The following is a 22,602-nucleotide window of genomic DNA, read 5'->3' as shown; positions in this document are numbered from 1 at the left end:
GCAGTGTGTACACAACATTAGCCACAATCTACACCTATCCTATTGTTTCTTCTTGTTCCTTGTGAAATACTTTGTGTTTTTGATATATTTTACCTTCAAGCCCGCTTTGATTCGAATTGAGAGAAAGAACAACCCGGCTGCGTTTTAAGCCGGTAATGTGCATAGCTTTAACTAACACATCATGCCAGCTTTCCATTAATACGGCTCTAATCATTGGGAAAACTTACTTAGGGCAATATACATGGTCTGCCCTCCTCTCTCCCTTCAATACTCGTAAACCTGTAAAGCAGGTTGTGATGAAAGAAAGAACCAAAGCCAAAACCGTAATCACCCAGGGAGGATTTGAACCCATGGCCCATCACACTAGCCGCTACACAACACCTTAGTTCTCAACAATAGCTGTGTTTCGAGTCACCCATAATGGGGACACCTCAAAAAGTTGCATCCAGACAGTACAGCAGGGACCCAGATGGAGATTATGGTGGTGATGCGGCATTCATCCGTTATTAGCTATGCACATAGAAGCCTTGCATTCATTCATTATCAGCTCCTGTACATAGATTTGCCTTGCCAGGTTGGGCCGTCTGCATTCACAGCCTTGAAACGCCCAGTTGTGCTTCAGTGTTCAGCCTTCATTTATGCAGCAGAGCAGAAAGGGGAGTGCAACTAATGTGTAGCCCTATTGCATTTTAGATGTGTATGTAATAACACAAGCAAGGCACAAGAGGGCAGTTCGATTACAATTTTTAAATAAACTGGGAAAATTAAAAAGCAAACAAACACACCCAGCAGTGAAAGTAATCATACCTGTAGAGTAGTTCACCCTGTCTGCACAGAAAACGGTTCATTCTGTTAGCTGCCTATTAGGGACATAAGAAGTTACCTTGTCAGATGCTTAGTCACCCACCTCGGTTTTGTAAACACTGGTGGGCAGTAGCTGTCTAGGATATCAGGAGTCCCTGGCATCTCCCTACCTGGAGATGCCAGGGATTTAACTGTGACTTTTTGCATGCAGAGCACAGCTATGGCCCTCCCTCTCTGTCACTAGGCACCAGGAACATTCTGTGTCCACAAATGGACTGGGGCATACCTGGCGTTTTATGGAATGACAGCTGCAAACCTATTATGCAGGAGTAAGCCTCATTGAACTCCATGGGACTTACACACATACGCCTTTAAGACAGGTAAGCAAAAAACAATGGAGAGGCTTTCGCATTTCCTTCCTCCTTGCAGAGAAATATTTGAGGTCCCTGGGAGAGTCAAAATGGTTTGGGGGAGTCAAAAATGACTCCAGGATTATTCTCCTGTACTATTTCAGACACATGGTTTATATATATACTTATGTACAGTATGTGTTTGCCTCGTACATTTATGAACGCTTGTTTTATATTTGGGACCTTAGAATTCTTATAACATTGGTCTTGGGAAACAGGACAAGGCGGAGCTGGGAGTGGGACCCATTAGTAGCTTGGGGACCAAAAATCAAATCAAATCTGGGGTCATTCCTGAAAGCTGTTCTTGGCAAAGCAATGTAGAAATACTGACTTTGCTGTGAATATACAGGCTCAAAAGCAGCTTGCACCCAAATAAACAGCTGCACAGCATCTCGCCCATGACAATCTACACAGCTTCTTCCAAAGGAGGAGTGGTAAAATGTATGTGCGGTGCTCTCTGGCTGCATAAAAGGGAGCATTCTGCAGTAGTAGTTCATCAACCTAATGCTTAATCAGAAATGGAGGAAGCCCGGAAGGGAAAAAAAAAAGAGCTTCAAAGCTTCAAAAGGGCTTTGCGCAACAATGACTAGACTTCCCCCCCACTCCCCCCCCCCCACTTTTGCTGTGTGCTACACATGTTGATCTCATTGATTCCCTGGTCTGTTGTTTGGATCAGTAGGCACCAACATGGACATTATTATAGTTCCTGTGTGGGTATCAAGTACCACCTGAAAATAAGTGCAGCTACAAGTGGGCTAGAGCCTGTGGCCTTCCAGATGTTGTTGGACTCCAACTCCCATCAGCCTCAGTCACTATAGCCAATGGGATCATGGGAACTGTAGTCCAACACGGTCTGGAGTGCTGCAGGTTCCTCACCCCTGAGCTAGAAGTGCCTGTTTTGTGCAATTGTTTTGTGCAATTTTTGACCTACAGGGTATCAGAGGCAGGAGGCACGCCATCTCTTGCAACCTTTAAAGTGAAGATTAATCTTCTTTCTGAAAATACTAATCTTAATGGGATCTAAATGGGAACTGTTCCACCAAGTTCTGAATAGGGGACAGCAAAGATATCTCTTGTCTCCCAAGACTCCAAAGCTCCGAACCACCCATGCCATATCTGCCATGAGAAAGGAAATGAGGACATTTCCGCGCATCTAGGGAAATGATTTTGGAGCAGGGAAGCATCCGTCTTCGGTCTGAAAGAGAGATGGCATCTCCCAATCTATCAAAAATGTGACGGAGAAAGGGAACATTAGCTACAGAGAAGTGTACCAGCCCTTCAGAGAGTAAGGGACAAGGGGGCAGCCTATCGGCTTGTATATATCTCGCATTCTGCGGTGGGAGAGAGGAAATCGATAATGCTGTCGGGCCATTAATGCATTCAGTATTGCAAACTCCCCAATCACGGCAATCGCCAGATGGATGTTTCAAATTAAAAGAGAGAGAGAGAGAGAAAAGGGGAGATAAGCATCTGACATGCTGGAGGGGGAAGGCAGGAAGAAGAGCAAGTGCCAGGGAAAATTAAAGACCATAAATCACAGCGACCTGCACAAAATCCAGAACAACGTACTGACAGAGCAGTCCCTTTAAATTTTTTCAAAAAGAGGGAGAGATTGCATTAGCGACACTGTCGCTGCTTTGCTGGGGCTTACATGTCAGCATCTTTCAGTGCAAAAGGACTATTTTGAAGTGGTGGCTCTAGGCTGAGGAGGTGGCAGCAGAGAGACCATTCAGAGCCAGGGAGAAGTCACCCCACCACCACCAACTGACCATTGGATGACCGCCGCCATTTTGGAATAATTTACTGACACACATCACCATAATCAGCAAGGCTCAGGGAACTCGGTGCTCAAACCAAACCTAACTTGCTTGTGCCAAGGAGACCCAAACAGTCTGCCCCAAATAAACCATGCACATTGTGCTTAACTTTCCTAGGTTAGGGTGCAATTAAAAGTAGCGCTAAGGTAGGGTCGCCATATTTTGAAGAGCAAAAAAATAAGAGCGGCCCTGGGAATGCCACACCAGGCTTGGTGGTCGCCGGGGACAGCGCAAGGCCTGGAGTGGCCCCCGGAAGGACGCATGAGGCCTCACCGCCGGCAGAGATGGCATGAGTCCTAGAGTGGCCCCGGGAAGGTCACCCCAGTCTGCGCCGTGTCACTCACTCCGCCGGCTGCCGGCTGCGGGTGTCACAAACAATGGTACAAAGTAATAATAATAAATCTAGACATTTTGCAAAATTTTAAAAATCAGCCTGGATGGTGATTTTACTTCTGAAGAAGAGGACATGACCAGGAAAATCCGGGTGTATGGCAACCATAGCTAAGGGGATTGCTGCATTAGCATAAGCATTTCTCTTTGCCCGATGAAGCAACCTTCCCTCTCCCCCTACCACCCGCTATTCTGGGGAATCTACTGACCCAGCTTAAATTGGGACGGTTGAGGGGCCCCTTCCATTCTCCATTAGTCATTCTGTTTTAATCCACCGTAGTTTCATGCCATGAGCTGCAACAGACCTCCCAAGTGCCCCTGTTTTCCATGGACAGTCCCAGATGTACAGAAGCCGTCCCGGTTTCGGATTTCATCTTTGAATGTCCCACTTTCCTTTAAATGTAAAGGTAAAGGGACCCCTGACCATTAGGTCCAGTCGCAGACGACTCTGGGGTTGCGGCGCTCTTCTCGTTTTACTGGCCAAGGGAGCCGACGTTTGTCTGCAGACAGTTTTTCTGGGTCATGTGGCCAGAATGACTAAGCCGCTTTTGGCGAACCTAGAGCAGCACATGGAAATGTCGTTTACCTTCCCGCCGGAGCAGTACCTATTTATCTACTTGCACTTTGATGTGCTTTCGGACTGCTAGGTTGGCAGGAGCTGGGACCGAGTAACGGGAGCTCACCCCGTCGCGGGGATTCGAACCGCCAACCTTCTGATTGGCAAGCCCTAGGCTCTGTGGTTTAACCCACAGCGCCACCCGCGTCCCTGCTTTTCCTTAGAATGGCCCTATTTTCATCGGAGAAATGTTGGAGTTATGCAGCCATTTAGCCAAGGAGATAAGGAGATACAACCTTTAGAAGACATCTGAAGGCAGCCCTGTATAGGGAAGTTGTTTATTGTTTAATGCTTTGCTATGTTTTTGTATATCTTGGAAGCCATCCAGAGTGACTGGGGTAACCCAGCCAAATGGGTGGGATATGATGATGATGATGGTGGTGATGATGGAATTGGACGTCCCTATTTTCATTGGAGAAATGTTGAAAGTATGCTGTAGCCTGACAGATCAAAAAGGGCATGGAAGACGAGATAGGGATGGAGCAGAGTGCTCTGTTAATTTTCTGCATTTAAAGCCTTATGCTTTTATACTTCCTCCATGATAAATATAAATACATACAAATAAAATAGAAGAGGATCAGAGATAAGAAAGCACATTTGATTTGAACATCATTGTTTATTCTACAGTAAAGATAAGGAGAAAGAATTCACACTGAAACATCCTTTTATATGGCAATGCAGATTAGATCACCAGAAGACATTAGTATGGGTAAAAAAAAAAGGTAGATAAACTTACTATTTACTTTTAAAACAGAGCTTTTCTGCCCTTTTTTGTGAACAAAATGCAATTCACAGCATGAAAATTAATTGTTCTGGCAATATTTGATTCAATACTTAGTCTGGCCAAATCCAGAAGGCATTCCTGAGACATTGTAGACCTTAAAAAAAAAAAACTTATTTAGCTTAAGTTTGCTAAATGACCTGTCTGCACAAGCTACTGTAGCTGGAATTGTTAACAGCATTCTTAAGCTAATACAAACATTTGGAAACAGGCTACCAAGTCTGTACTGTGTTAACAAGTTCAACAAATCTAATGGTTTTAACTGCGCATTTACAAAATTTGCCTTTTCTTCTCTAAAATCATCACCATTAAGGTCAGCAGGATATTGCTCTGATAAAGACAAAGCTTTTCTATTTACTCCACATGTTGAGATATTTCCACAGGAAATCTCCCCCCCCCCCCCGCAGCCAACTGCTAACAGCATTGAAGCAGACAGTTAATCCTACTATAACATTGCCTACCAAAACTTACCGGTAAAACACACTTTCTGAAGTAGGCTTCTTTTGGAGTATCATTTCTGCCATTCATTTCTTCCATAAAAGCATGGTATTGTTTCACAAATACCATGAAGAGAACAACCAAAACAGGGTTTTTTTTGTAGTAATTACCATTGCTTAGGACTGGAAATGAACAGGTAGTACACACCTTGAATTGTTCCGAAAATAGGTAGGTTATTGCTTCAGATATGCATTTAGCAACATCACTTCCATGTAAGTTGAGTGTTTGACAGCCGCAAGATGAAACAATTACTGTTGAGCATTGCTTTTGTATTTTTGCTTGTGTGCTGTTGTATTTTCCGGTTATATTTGCCCCATTATGTAGGCTTGAGCGCTACAATCACTGAGAGGAGGTATGTTCTTTTCAATGTATGCGTTATCAAAGGAGCAATTTCTTTGCCTCTTTTGTTGCTACGGATCGGCAAACTGGAGGGATCTTTCTTGAATCTCATACTGCGTATCTTTCAAAAGTTGTTGTTGTTTAGTCGTTTAGTCGTGTCCGACTCTTCGTGATCCCATGGAACAAAGCACACCAGGCACTCCTGTCTTGCACTGCCTCCCGCAGTTTGGCCAGACTCATGTTGGTAGTTTCGAGAACACTGTCCAACCATCTCGTCCTCTGTCGTCCCCTTCTCCTTGTGCCCTCAATCTTTCCCAACATCAGAGTCTTTTCCAGGGAGTCTTCTCTTCTCATGAGGTGGCCAAAGTATTGGAGCCTCAGCTTCAGGATCTGTCCTTCCACCAAAGAAATGTTGTTTGTTCAATATGGGAAGGAATCTGGTGTGGAATCTACTTTCGCTGCAAAGTAGTTTGCAGGTTGCCTCTCAAGCAAAATGTGTTTGTTTCCCCATTTCTTGACCCCCTGGATGTGAGATTTGCGGCAAGAGTTCTGTAGGTCTGCACAGGAACCTCTTGGTATGAGGTTTATAATAATAATAATAATAATAATAATAATAATAATAATAATAATAATAATAATAATAATACCCCGCCCACCTGGCTGGGTTGCCGCAGGCCACACTCTGGGCGGCTTCCAACACATATAAAAACATAATAAAACAATTAACATTAAAAAGCTCCATATATAGGGCTGCCTGCAAAAGGCATTGATGGATTCCTCCAGGGCCAGGAGGGAAGAGCTAAAGCAGGCATCCCCAAACTTCGGCCCTCCAGAAGTTTTGGACTACAATTCCCATCATCCCTGACCACTGGTCCTCTTAGCTAGGGATCATGGGAGTTGTAGGCCAAAACATCTGGCGGGCCGCAGTTTGGGGATGCCTGAGCTAAAGGGCACTGTGAGGCAGGTGCATTCTCTTAAAGAGCGGAGCTCTACTTATAGATCCCCTAGTAGACTTTCCCAATTGATTAAGCATTTAAAGTTAATCAACTAAAAGAAGCTCTAATCAGTCCCTGCAGTCTATCTTCCTAGGCTTCTGGCTTGCTTCCTCACGGGCGGATTCCCTGTTTCTCAGTGCAAACACACACCTCTCAATAAAGAAAGAAAGAAAGAAAGAAAGAAAGAACCCAGGAAGAGATTAACAGAGTGCTGTCTTCTTTTTTTAAATTAATTTTTATTACTTTTTTATACATCACAAAACCACCAACACCAATACGACAAAAATAAATACAGACACAAAATTAAATACTACCTTTTTCTTGTCTATTTTTACATTCTTTCTTCTCCTCCCCCCTCCAAAAAAAAAAAAACAGGAAGAGATTAACAGAGTGATGCCTTCAGTGTATTAAAACCGACTCAGGCAACAGGTCCGAGCAATTAAAGCAACGGCAATATATTCCAGAAGTAATTACTGGAGCGTCAGTGCAGTCCCCAAGGTGAGGAGATTAAAAATATCTTTTTTTATATAGAGTGGCTGGCTTTCAAATGAAAGCCTGCTTTAATATAAGGACAAGGCTGTGCAAATCACCTGTTATAGGGGAGCAAGCAAGGCACCGAGACCATCGCTACGGGACGCCAGTGTTCCCAAAGAGCACCCAAATCCCATCTAAAGGCAGACACCAGGAATGTCAATGGCTTCATTTGATGAGACCCACCATGGTAGATGCTCAGAGATCAGTGGGGTTAATCATCTTCCTTCAGTCAGTTTGGGAAAACAGCTCCAGAAGCTGGAATGGACAGAATAATAATAATAATAATAATAATAATAATAATAATAATAATAATAATAAGTATTTATTATTTATACCCCGCCCATCTGGCCGGGTTCCCCCAACCACTCTGGGCGGCTTCCAACAAAACATTAAAATACAGAAATCAAACATTAAAAGCTTCCCTAAACAGGGCTGCCTTAAGATGCCTTCTAAAGGTCTGGTAATTGTTGTTCTCTTTGACCTCTGGTGGGAGGGCATTCCACAGGGTGGGTGCCACCACCAAGAAGGCCCTCTGCCTGGTTCCCTGTAACTTGGCTTGCCGTAGCGAGGGAACCACCAGAAGACCCTCGGCGCTGGACCTCAGTGTCCGGGCAGAACGATGGGGGTGGAGACGCTCCTTCAGGTATACTGGACCAAGGCCGTTTAGGGCTTTAAAGGTCAACACCAACACTTTGAATTGTGCTCGGAAACGTCCTGGGAGCCAATGTAGGTCTTTCAGGACCGGTGTCATGTGGTCTCGCCGGCCGCTCCCAGTCACCAGTCTAGCTGCTGCATTCTGGGTTAGTTGTAGTTTCCGGGTCACCTTCAAAGGTAACCCCACGTAGAGCGCATTGCAGTAGTCCAAGCGAGAGATAACTAGAGCATGCACCACTCTGGCGAGACAGTCCGCGGGCAGGTAGGGTCTCAGCCTGCGTACCAGATGGAGCTGATAAACAGCTGCCCTGGACACAGAATTAACCTGCGCCTCCATGGACAGCGGTGAGTCCAAAATGACTCCCAGGCTGCGCACCTGGTCCTTCAGGGGCACAGTTACCCTATTCAGGACCAGGGAGTCCTCCACACCCGCCCACCTCCTGTCCCCCACAAACAGTACCTCTGTATTGTCAGGATTCAATCTCAATCTGTTAGCCGCCATCCATCCTCCAACCACCTCCAGACACTCACACAGGACCTTCACTGCCTTCACTGGTTCTGATTTGCCATTCACATAAATGTTATCTTCTTGGGGAAAATTCTTCCATGCAGTAATACATATTGGAACTTGGTAGGGGGAGGAAATGAAGTCAGTGAGCTAGTTCCTGATGCAGAACATAAAGGGAACATAAAGAAGCAGTGGCCACCTTCTGATAATCAATGACTCAGGGGCTTTTGTTGCATGGGAAAAGTTCAGGAGTACAACTTCTCCTATTACGAATACAGTGGTACCTCTGGTTAAGAACTTAATTCGTTCTGGAGGTCCGTTCTATATATATATATATAGTAATTTTTATTGATTTTCTGCATTCAGAGAAAAAGAAAAAGAAACAAAAAAGATACAAACACTATTAAAAAATATACATAGAAATAAAAAAGAAAACAGAGGTCCGTTCTTAACTTGAAACTGTTCTTAACCAGAGGTACCACTTTAGCTAATGGGGCCTCCTGCTGCCGCCGCGCCGCCAGAGCACGATTTCTGTTCTCATCCTGAAGCAAAGTTCTTAACCTAAGCTACCTGGGTTAGCGGAGTTTGTAACCTGAAACGTTTGTAACCTGAAGCGTTTGTAACCCGAGGTACCACTGCAGTGAAAGAGAAATGACTCCCGTGGCTTCAGACTGCTGTTAAAAGTGAATGAGCATCCTTTAATTAAGCCCAGATGTTGGCAGCCTTAAGACTAAGCTATTAGCTGGGGCAGGACATGAAGCATTCTTTGAATGGAGCCAGCTAATTAAAACTCTTACCTAGTTTTTGTTTTTTAGTGGTGGCCAGTAAAAATTGCCATTCCCACCCCTCCTAGACTTTGTTTGCCTATCCAAAAATGTGGTATCTCACACTGAAGACATCCTTGACATATCCCATTCTGAATATCCAAGAAAGGAGATTCCTAAATGTTCTCCACAAGTCAGTATATCTTCTTCCATGGGATCCGCTCACAACTTAGAACATTTATCTGTACAGTGGTACCTCGGGTTACGAACACGATCCGTTCCGGGACGCAGTTCGTAACCCAAAATGGTCGTAACCCAAAGCGCCATTCTGCGCATGCGCAAACCGCACACGCCACTTCTGCGCATGCGGCGAAAATACTTCCGGGTTTGCGGAGTTCGTAACCCGAGTTGTTCGTAACAATTTATACCTAAGTACAATTTATACCTAAGTAATTAAGTATAATGTGATGTTTTGATGCAACACAAAATATGAGTGGTGTTTTATTGTTTAATGTTTATGTTTACTTGTTTAGTTCACCATTTGCTTAATTGTTCCATATAATTTGTTCAAAACCATTGGTTTTTCATGTAAATTATCAACATGTTTTATCTTAAATAAATAAATATTGCAGAAAATAATAGTATGCAACTATTATTGCTCTACATAAAACCTAAATTTTATGTTTATTAGTTCACAATTTAACATACTGAGAATAAATGAGTCAAATTCCTATGTTTTCATCACGCGTAGTGAGGCAAAATTTCAATCTTCAGGAGCAGGGTCTAAATATTAACCGATTTGTCCCAAATTTGAAATTTGACTATGTTTATACCATACGCCTGATATAAGATCAAGGGAGGAAACATTTCCCAAAAAAAGTTTTTTATGACCCACCCTACTCTACAAGGGTGTTCGAAAAAGGGTGAGAGGCTGCCAGCTGTGCAGGTAAGGGGTGACATAACTGGCCTCCTGAGCCCCACAGGGGTGCAACAGAAAGAATATAGTTGGTCAAGGGAGCTGTGGACTCAAAAAGACTGAAAACCTCTGCTCCAATCTAAACATGCATCAGACGCCAAATGAAGTGTGCCATGTGGCCATACAGTTCTTTTTGGCTCACATGTGGGGAACCTCTGGCCCTCCAGATGTTGCTTGGCTAAACTTTCTTGGGATGATTAGAGCGGCAGCTCAGTAACATCTGGAGGCTGCAGGTTCCTGCACCTGCTTTAGCCTTTCCTTCTAAGAAACATCATTTGGGTTAGGGGTAGCTCAATGTTATTGGAGTTGAGGGCTGCATTGAGTCCTGATCAACCTTCCTGAGGCCACATGGGCATGGCCAGTGTAAATAATGGTGTGGTCGAAGTGGTCGAAGTGGAAAAACAGCTTATTTCCCTCCCATCTTTGTAGCTCTTCCATGAATCCTTTCCAGGATGTTAATGCCTTTAAACTGTGGAAGCCAGTTTATCTTCTTATATGTGTAAGAACATAAATGCAAATTTCAAAAATCCGCAAGGCAAACTTTGATCTGTTTGAAGGCCATGTCCTGCAAAAATCGGTAGGGAAATATCCATTGCTGACCCACCTGATTGTTTTGGTTGTCCCTGCTTTCATTGATCATTGATGTCCAGCTTTTGCTTATACGTCCCGCATCAAAGAACCTATGCAATCTATTCCCCTATTTAACTTTTGATCTCAGTTTCTCAGCTTCAGGCAAAAGAGAAAATTAAAAGCAGAGACGGAATGATTTTTCAAATGTAATCTCTGCAAAACAGAAGTATTTTGGTATCCCTTTTTATCGATTGCTTTCCACAGAAAGCCTCCAATAGTGTAATTATAGAAGGACTTTGGATGAAATAGCAAAGAGAAAACCTCAGTCCGTCCAAATTGCGTTGCAATAAATCGGGGGGGGGGGAGGGAGATGTCAGGTGTCCTAATAAAACGAGCGATAATTTTAACTGAAATCCAATTCCAGACAAGGGGGAGGGGTGCTGTGCATTCCGCTGATCTGTTCTTATGGAAGGCAATTGGATTTGATGTTCCCGTAGTCAAGAGCAGATATTAAAAATCAGATAAAAAAAATCTCAACAAATGGAAGAGGTAATCAGGGACAACTTATTCCATTTCTACCTCACATTTGTTCCAAGGAATTGAGGGCAGTGTACGTATTGGCTTTCCCTATTCCATCACCACTACAACCATGTAAGGAAGGTTTGGCTGAGAGATAGTGACTGGCCCAAGATTTCACAGGAAGCTTAATGGGAGACAGGGGCGTCGCAATGGGGAGGTGATGGGGGCGGTACACCCTGGGTTCCACTCTGGGGTGGTGCCACTTGGCGCCCCGATCCCTGTGACTCCCAAGCCGAGCCTCCAGCCTCCCGGTAAAAAGTCCGCGCCAAGTGGCACCCCCCCCGCCGCACCGCGTGGATTGGAGTCGCCGGGGGCGGCAGCAATACCCCGCTACGTAATATGCATGCGCAGCACCGCGCTGAGCGGGCTTTCTACCTGGAGTTTGTAGCTGGAGGCGCGGGGCGGCGGCGATACCCCGCCACGTAACAACACAGGCGTTACGTAACACACATGCGTCATTACGTAGCGATGCATGCATTGTTACGTAGCGACGCCGTGCCCCTCTGGGTGCATGGCAATTTGCCGTCCCGGGTGTTGCGGTGCCTTGCTACGCCCCTGATGGGAGAGCAGAGATTTTTAATGAGATTGGCTCAACATGCTTTTCATTGCGCCACTATGCCTGTCTGCACTCTGTTTAATGCATCACTCTGTCTCTCCATGGACTTGCCAAGCTTTTGCAGTTGTCCTGTACAGATCCTAATGACCAGGACATGGGAATCGCTCTAGAGAGGGATGGAAATTCTCATGTGCTACCAACAATTTTTAAAGAGCCAGCATGCTTGCATATTATATAAACTGCTGCACCATCAGATTTCATGGTACCCAGATTAGGCACATCATGGAATTGATAGGTCCAGACCCAGACACAAATTTTGCATACTGTGAAGATGCAAAACATGGTTTTGCACTTTCCAAAGGAAAGAGGGTAGCCCTCCCAAACTGATCTAGGTTTTATCCTGGGCTATGTTACATTTCAGGGGTAGCCAATTTGATGCCTTCCAACTATTGTTGGGCTCTTACCTCTCCCATCATGGCCAGGAAGTACAGTCCAACAATATCCAGAAGGCTACACCTACCACATCTTCTGCTTTTGATCTTAGGCCAATTGCTTAGCCTAACTATAGTTATACCGGTATCTATAGCCAGTGTGCACAATTCAAAAACTTTTTTTTTCAGAGCAGGAATGATGATGTGTCAACTGCTGGAATGCCAGGGCAACTGAGCCACACTCAGGCAAACTAATGAGGTGATAGGGAGTCTTTCAAGTCAAAGGTTAGCATAGGGAAAGGTCCTCAACCCTTTGGGGCCCATGGAGACATTTCAAATTTTGCTGGAGTGTTGTGGATTCTGCCACTGCCTCGAATCCCAAGCGATTCCAAAAGAAGCTCAGAAAACCCTCTCTGCCTGGGAGCGTTACGAATGCCTTATTGGGAAGCGGGCTGTCACAATTTTCTGCACTATTGGAACAGTTTTCTAGGGTGGCCTCAAGGTGAGTGCACTGCAATGTCTTGTCTTGATGGGACAGTAGCATGAATGATGATTGCCAGATCCCCACCAGCTAGGGAGGGCCACAGCTAGGGTGGCCGGATGTTCCCCTGGCCACCAGTGTGACCCGACTTTCGATAGGCCCAGCTGTAGATTCCAAAGCACCTCGAGGATATAAAACCCGAATTTGTCATCTCCCAGAGTAATCTATGGAGTGGCATGCTCAGAAAGACAGATTGCTGGTGTGCAGCAGTAATTATGGCTGTGTACCTGGGGGAGACGTTTATAACTCACTAAAATCTACCTTTTGTTGTCGTTGCAAACCTATTAAACAAAGCTGTTTAACAGAGAACAAGGAATTACAGCTCCTCTGGGACCCTTCCGTTTTGTTGCTCGTATGGCAGGAAAGCCTTTGGATCTTGACTCCCTTGTTTCCCTTCCTGGGGGAGTGGCAAGAAACCTCCCCAGTTAGTCCATATAATTCCAGCTTTTCAGAGCCTCAGCTCACGGCTTCTCTTTAAGCACTAAGTGGGCATCTTCATCCTATCAATATGCATTGCTTCAGCAACTGATAGCTTGTGGACTTGTGCTGAGTGAGCTACGAGCAGTGGCCTGTGTTTGGCAAGTGAAGTGTCGGCTCTGCCATGCTGTTTGTCAGCTCTAAACACTTTAAGCAAAGACCTTTAGCCCAAGATCAGTGCCTGGATTTTAGATGCTCCCATTTGCTCTCATTGCCTCCATGGCTCCCCAACCTGCGTTCCCCTTACATCCCAAATCTCCCTTGTCACCCACTTTCTTCTTCTCGGAGTACCCAGGCTCTCCTATTTTGTGGTCCAATTTGAGATTTTCCCAGTCCCTCTTCCTTCTTGACTCCAATGCCTTGTGAGTTCAGACAGCTGTTCTTGGCAGCAGCAATCTTGAGGAGTTAGAATATTCATGAACATTCCATAATATCATGGAAGCTCAGCCAATGGCTAAGGCAGGCGATTTTTAAGGCTGTTATATGCTATATATATATACAACTGGCTTTCTGTAAGCACAGATCATTCCTGACTGCTGCTGGAGATCACTTCTCTCAATCCAAGTTTTATTAAAGTGAGTGAAGGGGGTGGTCCCATATCCTCCATTTCGTTGCATGCACTGCCTTGTCAGACATGTATTACATCGTAAACATTATGAGCTAGAATCATAGAAATATAGAGTTGGAAGAGACCACAAGGGCCATCCAGTCCAACCCCCTGCCAAGCAGGAAACACAATCAAAGCATTCTTGACATATGGCTGTCAAGCCTCCGCTTAAAGACCTCCAAAGAAGGAGACTCCACCACACTCCTTGGCAGCAAGTTCCACTGCCGAACAGCTCTTACTGTCAGGAAGTTCTTCCTAATGTTTAGGTGGAATCTTCTTTCTTGCAGTTTGAATCCATTGCTCCATGTCTGCTTCTCTGGAGCAGCAGAAAACAACCTTTCTCCCTCCTCTATATGACATTCTTTTATATATTTGAACATGGCTATCATATCACCCCTTAACCTTCTCTTCTCCAGGCTAAACATACCCAGCTCCCTAAGCCGTTCCTCATAAGGCATCGTTTCCAGGCCTTTGACCATTTTGGTTGCCCTCCTCTGGACACGTTCCAGCTTGTCAGTATCCTTCTTGAACTGTGGTGCCCAGAACTGGACACAGTACTCCAGGTGAGGTCTGACCAGAGCAGAATGCAGTGGTACTATTATGCTCATCTGCCTTCAGTAGCAGTAAAGCTCTGCTGGATGAAATATGAATTGCCTGTGGTCTATTTTTGGGAATCCTGCAACGTGTTGAAGTTTTTACTCTGCTAACTTATACATTTGGAATCTACTCTGGATCAATATCGAGTAGAATTCCAGGACACAATAGTATATGGAGACACAGCCAGTGACAGGTGGTGCCACACACTGGACTGTCTCTAAGTGAGAAGCAAAGCAAAAAGGGGCTTGCCGAGGGCAGACTGAAGTTGGCTGGGCAGTTTCCCATTTGCCCTCATGGATCAAGCAACCTGAGCATGAGTATTCAAGAGGGCGGGAATAAAGGACTGCACAGCCACAGACCTCAGACCCAGCCTCGCTCTGGCCTTTTCAGACAGCGGCTCTACCTCTCCACATTCTGCTAACAATCTCTTCCTTTCTTCTCCGCTGCCAACACTGGATCACGAGCATTTTGGTGTGTGTGAGACTCTGCAATGATTTTGCTTACATCCAGAGGTTTGGTCCATAGCTGCCAAGTTCTCCTTTTTTTTTAAAAGGGAAATTCTTTTATGCTGAATAGGCTTCCTCGCGAGAAAAGGGAAAACTTGGCAAACTATGGTTTGGTCTTTTATTGGTCCACTCATAGATACCACCTTTCCTAGGCACCGAGGCTCCCCCCCTAAAAAATTTGTGGGGGCCGTCCCCAGTTAATACAATTCGAACAGAGTGTGCGTGTCACCTCTTGTGATTGATTCTGCAGGGCGGGGCTTACATGCCTCCCTCAAATATTTTATTCAAGTTGGCATCCCTGCCACCCTTTGTGCATGCGTGAATGGGGTTGAATGCCTGATGTTGGCAGCTTCTTTGGGTGCTCTGGGTATTATAAACCAGGAGGCTGGCAGCTCGCGTCAGTTATCTGCTGGTGATTAGCCCTTGTTTATGTTCTTTCCCTTGCTGGTGCCTCTCCTGTAGCCGTGGATCCCTGTTCTGGATATCACTCACGCTGATCATAAAAGCCACGATTGATATTTCCATTAGTTATAATTTACAGAGCGATTACCTTTAATTTATCTTTTATTGTGTTTTAATGGCTCAGAATCTCTTCTTGATGAGGCTAAGTATGCTGGGGTGGGGAGGGTGGAGAATCTGGTTGTGCTGTGTGTGTGTGTGTGTGTACACACAGATACACAGCTTGTAACCCTGTCCTTTCAGTTTAGCTAATTGCAAAGGGCCACCCTATCACTCTGGTACCACCAGGGATCTGTGGGTATTGGTACTGCAAAGGTAGATGGGAAAAGAAGCCCACATATCCCTGCTTCCTTGCTCCCCTCCACCCCGCAAAAGGCACACACAATCACACACACACACACTGGTACTTGCCCTGCCTCGCTGCACATTTTCTTGGCTAAGACTGCATTTAAATGCTCGCTAATGGATGTGATTTTAGCACAAAGAAGCTATAAATCAGAGTCTGGGAAGGTTCATAAGCAAAATGAAAAGAAATAAAATAAACATTAAAAAAGCGCCATTCCAGCCAGAGGAACCTTTTCCTTTTGCATGGTGGAATCTAATGAGTGGCTTTTGATGAATAATTCAGGCCATGTGGCTAGAACGGGAGACAGAGGTAGGCAGACCCTCACACTCTGCCCACATGTGCACAACACCCACCTGAGTGAGGCTTTTCTACTTGACCTCACACAAGAGTCTATCCCAGTGAAGGAGATCCAGAGGTACTGCAAAGCCAAAAGCCACTCGGAAGGCGAAGAGCTTTTGGATTCCTGGGGGAAAAGAGGTCTCGGCAAACCAGTCCCTCAAGGCTGGCAAACCTGATCCCTGGAGTGTGCAGCCTAGCCCTCGCTCCAGTAAGTTCCCCAGCCAAATATCTTTTTTTTCTTTTAAAAATACTTTTAATTAAATTTTCCAATTAGACAAAACATAAAACATTCCAACATACATTATCCAATTCCATTTCCCTTCGCTCTGCCGAGCTTGTGACTTCCCCCCCTCCCGCTATTCGGCTTTCTTATCCAATCCATATCTCAGTTTCTTCTTATAAATCAAGTCCACATCGCAGGATTTATTTCAATCCCGCTAGTGTCTTCAAACTTCTACAATTTTTATGTAGTCAATAAATTTACTCCAGTCTCTCTGGAATTTTGCTTTGCCCTGGATTTGGATCCGGTTCAGACTGGTTCAGAAAGGTTGAAACCGGTTCAGACCGGTTGAAACCGGATCAGACCGGCTTGAACCAGTTTGAACCGGTTGAGACAAGTTCAGTTGGAACAGGTTCAGTTCAGAACAGTTTGAACCATTCCAGACCGGTTGGGACCTGTTCAGACAGGTTGGAACTGGTTCAGACCGGTTTGAACCGATTGAAACAGGATGGAACCTGTTCAAACCGGTTCAAACCAACCAGTTTAGACAGGTTGGAACCGGTTCAGACTGGAACCTGTTCCAACCGGTTCCAACCAACCAGTTTAGACAGGTTGGAACCGGTTCAGACCGGTTGGAACCGGTTGAGACCGGTTGGAACCGGTTGGAACCGGTTCAAACCGGTCTGAACCAGTTCCAACCGGTTAGAACCGGTTTAGACAGGTTGGAACCGGTTCAAACCGGTTCAGACCAGTTCAGACTGATTGAAACCGGTTCAGACCGGTTGGTACCGGTTGAGACCAGTTGGAACGGGTTCAAACCGGTCTCAACCAGTTCTAACCGGTTAGAACCGGTTGACGCCAGTTGGAACGGGTTCAGTTGGAACAGGTTCAGTTCAGAACAGTTTGAACCATTCCAGACCGGTTGGGACCTGTTCAGACAGGTTGGAACTGGTTCAGACCGGTTTGAACTGTTCCAACCGGTTCAAACCAACCAGTTTAGACAGGTTGGAACCGGTTCAGACCGGTTGGTACAGGTTGGAACCGGTTGAGACCAGTTGGAACCGGTTGAGACCGGTTTGAACAGGTTGGAACCGGTTCAAACCGGTCTGAACCATTTCCAACTGGTTAGAACCGGTTGAGACCAGTTGGAACTGGTTCAGACCGGTTTGAACCGGTTGAAACCGGATGGAAACTGCTCAAACCAACCAGTTTAGACAGGTTGGAACCGGTTCAGACCGGTTGGTACAGGTTGGAACAGGTTGAGACCAGTTGGAACCAGCTGAGACCAGTCTGAACTGGTTGGAACCGGTTCAAACCGGTCTGAACCAGTTCCAACCGGTTAGAACCGGTTGAGACCACTTGGAACTGGTTCAGACCGGTTTGAACCAGTTCCAACCGGATGGAAACTGCTCAAACCAACCAGTTTAGACAGGTTGGAACCGGTTCAGACCGGTTGGTACAGGTTGGAACAGGTTGAGACCAGTTGGAACCAGCTGAGACCAGTCTAAACCGGTTGGAACAGGTTCAAACCGGTCTGAACCAGTTCCAACCGGTTAGAACCGGTTGAGGCCAGTTGGAACTGGTTCAGTTCAGAACAGTTTGAACCATTCCAGACCGGTTGGGACCTGTTCAGACAGGTTGGAACTGGTTCAGATCGGTCTGAACTGTTCCAACCGGTTCAAACCAACCAGTTTAGACAGGTTGGAACCGGTTCAAACCGGTCTGAACCAGTTGAGACCAGTTGGAACCGGTTCAAACCGGTCTGAACCAGTTCCAACCAGTTAGAACCGGTTTAGACAGGTTGGAACCGGTTCAAACCGGTTCAGACCAGTTCAGACTGGTTGAAACCGGTTCAGACCGGTTGGTACCGGTTGAGACCAGTTGGAACCGGTTCAAACCGGTCTGAACCAGTTTTAACCGGTTAGAACCGGTTGAGGCCAGTTGGAACGGGTTCAGTTGGAACAGGTTCAGTTCAGAACAGTTTGAACCATTCCAGACCGGTTGGGACCTGTTCAGACAGGTTGGAACTGGTTCAGACCGGTTTGAACTGTTCCAACCGGTTCAAACCAACCAGTTTAGACAGGTTGGAACCTGTTCAAACCGGTTGAGACCAGTTCAGACTGGTTGAAACCGGTTCAGACCGGTTGGGAGCGGTTGAGACCAGTTGGAACCAGTTGAGACCAGTTGGAACCGGTTGAGACCGGTTTGAACCGGTTTGAACCGGTTCAAACCGGTCTGTACCAGTTCCAACCAGTTGGAACCGGTTTAGACAGGTTGGAACCGGTTCAAACCGGTTCAGACCAGTTCAGACTGGTTGAAACCGGTTCAGACCGGTTGGTACCGGTTGAGACCAGTTGGAACGGGTTCAAACCGGTCTCAACCAGTTTTAACCGGTTAGAACCGGTTGAGGCCAGTTGGAACGGGTTCAGTTGGAACAGGTTCAGTTCAGAACAGTTTGAACCATTCCAGACCGGTTGGGACCTGTTCAGACAGGTTGGAACTGGTTCAGACCGGTTTGAACCGGTTGAAACCGGATGGAACCTGTTCAAACCAACCAGTTTAGACAGGTTGGAACCGGTTCAGACCGGTTGGTACAGGCTGGAACCGGTTAAGACCAGTTGGAACCCGTTGAGACCGGTTTGAACAGGTTGGAACCGGTTCAAACCGGTAGGAACCAGTTCAAACTGGTTAGAACCGGTTGAGGCCAGTTGGAACTGGTTCAAACCGGTTTAGACCAGTTCAGACTGGTTGGAACCGGTTCAGACCGTTTGGTACCGGTTGAGACAAGTTGGAACCGGTTCAAACCGGTCTGAACCAGTTCCAACCGGTTAGAACCGGTTGAGGCCAGTTGGAACCGGTTGAGGCCAGTTGGAACCGGTTGAGGCCAGTTGGAACCGGTTGAGACCAGTTGGAACCGGTTGAGACTGGTTTGAACTGGTTGGAACTGGCTCAAACCGGTCTGAACCAGTTCAAACCGGTTAGAACCGGTTGAGGCCAGTTGGAACTGGTTGAGACCAGTTGGAACCGGTTGAGACCGGTTTGAACTGGTTGGAACTGGTTCAAACCGGTCTGAACCAGTTCAAACCGTTTAGAACCGGTTGAGGCCAGTTGGAACTGGTTCAGACCGGTTTGAACCGGTTTAGACAGGTTGGAACCGGTTCAAACCGGTTTAGACCTGATCAGACTGGTTGAAACAGGTTCAAACCTGTTGAAACCGGATCAGACCGGCTTGATCTGGTCCATACAGGTTTGAACCGGTTCAGACAGGTTTAAACTGGATCAGACTTGGTTCAGACCGGTTGGAACTGGTTCAGACCGGTTCAGACCGGTTGGAACTGGTTCAGACCGGTTCGGACTGGTTCAGACCGGCTGATACCAGTTCAGACCAGAGCAGACCAGTTCAGAGTGGTGGGGACTGGTTCAGACAGGTTGGAACCCATTGGGACCGTTTGGAACCGGCTTAGACAGGTTGGAACCGGTACAGACTGGTTGGAACCGGTTCAGACCAGATCAGACCAGTTGGAACCGGTTCAGACTTGGTTCAGACCGGTTGGAACTGGTTCAGACCGGTTCAGACCGGTTGGAACTGGTTCAGACCGGTTCAGACTGGTTCAGACCGGCTGATACCAGTTCAGACCGGATCAGACCGGTTCAGACAGGTTGGAACCCGTTCAGGCTGGTTTGAACCGGTTCAGACAGGTTGGAACCGGTTCAGACCGGTTTGAACAAGTTCAATCCGGTTGATACCAGTTCAGACCGGATCGGACTGGTTCAGACCGGTGGGAACCGGTTCAAACTGGTTCAGACCGGTTGATACCAGTTCAGGTGCACAGGGGCCAATGTATGGAGATACAGGGGGGAGGGGAAAACAGAGGGAAGGGTATCCTACAGGGATGAGCCAGGGGGTTGGAGGGAGGAGGGGCGGGATACATCATGGATCGGGACAGGGTGGGGGAATCATAGGGATGACCCACAGCAACGCGTGGCCAGGCCAGCTAGTAAATAATATATTATTATTATTAGTAGTAGTATTATTTCAGATCTTGCAGATTAAAACTCCCATCTGGCATTGCCAGTGGCATTGTCTGTGGTCAGGGATGATGGCATTTGTAGTCTGGAGAGCATTATGCTACCCCTGTCCTAAAGGGTTAATCTTACACAAGGTGGGAAATAACTCTTTTTAATGTTACCTTTGGGATGACAGATGATTAGTCATAGAATTGCAGAGTTGGAAGGGACCACAAAGTTCATCTTCTCCAACCCCCTGCAGTGCAGGAATAGTCATGCCATTGTACTTGTTTTTCTTCAGATACAGTGGCCTCCAGTTTGTAAGTGGAAATCTCATGTTTGTGTGTGCACAGCTTTAGAATGACACCTCTGTAGAATGTTATTTTCTACCAGAGGCCTGCTGGTCCAAGGACTGTGATGGGTGCCAGCATTGTCTAAGCTTCTTACTTTAATCAAAGAGGCTGGATGCCAGTGGTCTAGCAGGTTTGCTGTCCTTGTTTAAGAAAGAGGGTCGGAAAAGTTTTAAGAGGATCAAGGATGAACTGGGATGCTTCGCTGCATCCTGAAATTCAAGTGAGCTACAGCGGACGGCAATAGGCCGATGAACCTCCATGTGGCCACTAGGTGGCAGTGTGTAATAATGGATGGGGAAAGAAACCAAATTTGGCTCCTCAGGACGGACAAGCCTGTGTGAGCACGTCAATAATGTCTCAGGATATTAATGTACCCTGGAGAACTGGGGTCCATTTGTGCGCTCTGGCTGTGAAAACAGATAAAAGACGCCCTCCCTCTTTGTGAGCGATAAGATCCAACATTGCTTTCCCACTGTCGGGCGGCCCAAGCAGAGGAAAAACGTAGATCAAAAGAAAACGTAGCCAAAACAGTGGGGCAGCTTGGACCAGTGGCTTGAGTGCTGGGCTTGGGGCGTGTGAAATGCACAAAGCAGTCTCTGCTCTGGGCCACTTTGCAAATACTAAAGGTTGAATCAATGTACATCTCAGTTTGGCACATGCTGAGATAGCAGACCCTCCTATTTTCCAGGGACAGTCCCAGATTTACAGAAGCTGCCCCGGTTTCTGATTGGATCCCAGAATGCCCTGCTTTTCCTTAGGGTGTCCCTATTTTCATCTGAGAAATCTTGGAGCGCATGTTGTTATGTGACCGCCGAGCTAAGGCGATAAGGAACTATACAACCTTTAGAAGACATCTGAAGGCAGCCCTATACAGTCGTACCTCACTTCCCAAACACCTTGGGAGTCGAATGTTCCAGCTCCCGAACGACTGAAAACCAGAAGTGAGTGTTTAGGTTTTCGAACTTTTTTTTTTGGAAGCCAAACGTCCGGCGTGGCTTCTGCTATTGTTTCCGGCACACCTACACAATTGGAAACCAATTGGAAGCCGCGCTTTGATTTCTGAACGTTTCAGAAGTCAAATGGACTTCCAGAATGGATTCTATTCGACTTCTGAAGTATGACTGTATAGGGAAGTTTTTCAATGTTTTGTTATGTTTTTATATATGTTGGAAGACATCCAGAGTGGCCGGGGCAACCCAGTCAGAAGTATAAATATTATAATAACATAGGATGTCCCTATTTTAATTGGAGAAATGTTGGAGGGGAAGATATGATGTGGCTCCCCAGCCTTCATGCACTCCATGCCCCCCAAACTGCTTGAAGATTCACATCTCCTCCATCACAAAGTTCAGCACAGCAAGTTCAGCGCTGAGCAAGTCCTCATTCTGCAGCCTATATTGACTCCCAGGGTTGCTTGGGGGCTAAAATGCTGCTCTGAAGTCCTTGGAGGGTGACAGAGAAATCTGATAAATGAGATGAGGTTTCAGAGCAGGAGTAGGGAACCTGTGGCCTCCAGATGTTGTTGGACCCCCCCTCCCCCGGCCAACTCCCATGTGTCCCAACCAGCATGAGTGACAGTCGGAACTGATGGGCATTCTAGTCCAACAGCACCTGTTGCGGACTGCAGGTCGCTATTTTAGAGGCTGCCTTCCTGCATTTCATAAGGTCTAGACATGAGAGTCCAGTTCATACTGAGACCACGAGTTAGAGCTCATCTACACTTGTTGGTTAGAATGTTAGAAATGCGTTATAAAAATGTGACACCAGAGGGAGCTGCAGAGCAGTGAGTCTTCAATGATGGAAAAATCTGCATTGAGAGTTATATAACGTTATACAGTAGTTAATAACGTTTTTGCAGATCAGTGTAGATCCAGCCATGGATCAATGAAAATAATGCTTCTGAACATAGACGGTGCACACTTCCTTG

Source organism: Zootoca vivipara, chromosome 2 (genome assembly GCF_965207765.1).
Source record: "Zootoca vivipara chromosome 2, rZooViv2.hap1.1, whole genome shotgun sequence".
Lineage (NCBI taxonomy): Eukaryota > Metazoa > Chordata > Lepidosauria > Squamata > Lacertidae > Zootoca > Zootoca vivipara.
This window is presented reverse-complemented; position numbering follows the sequence as displayed.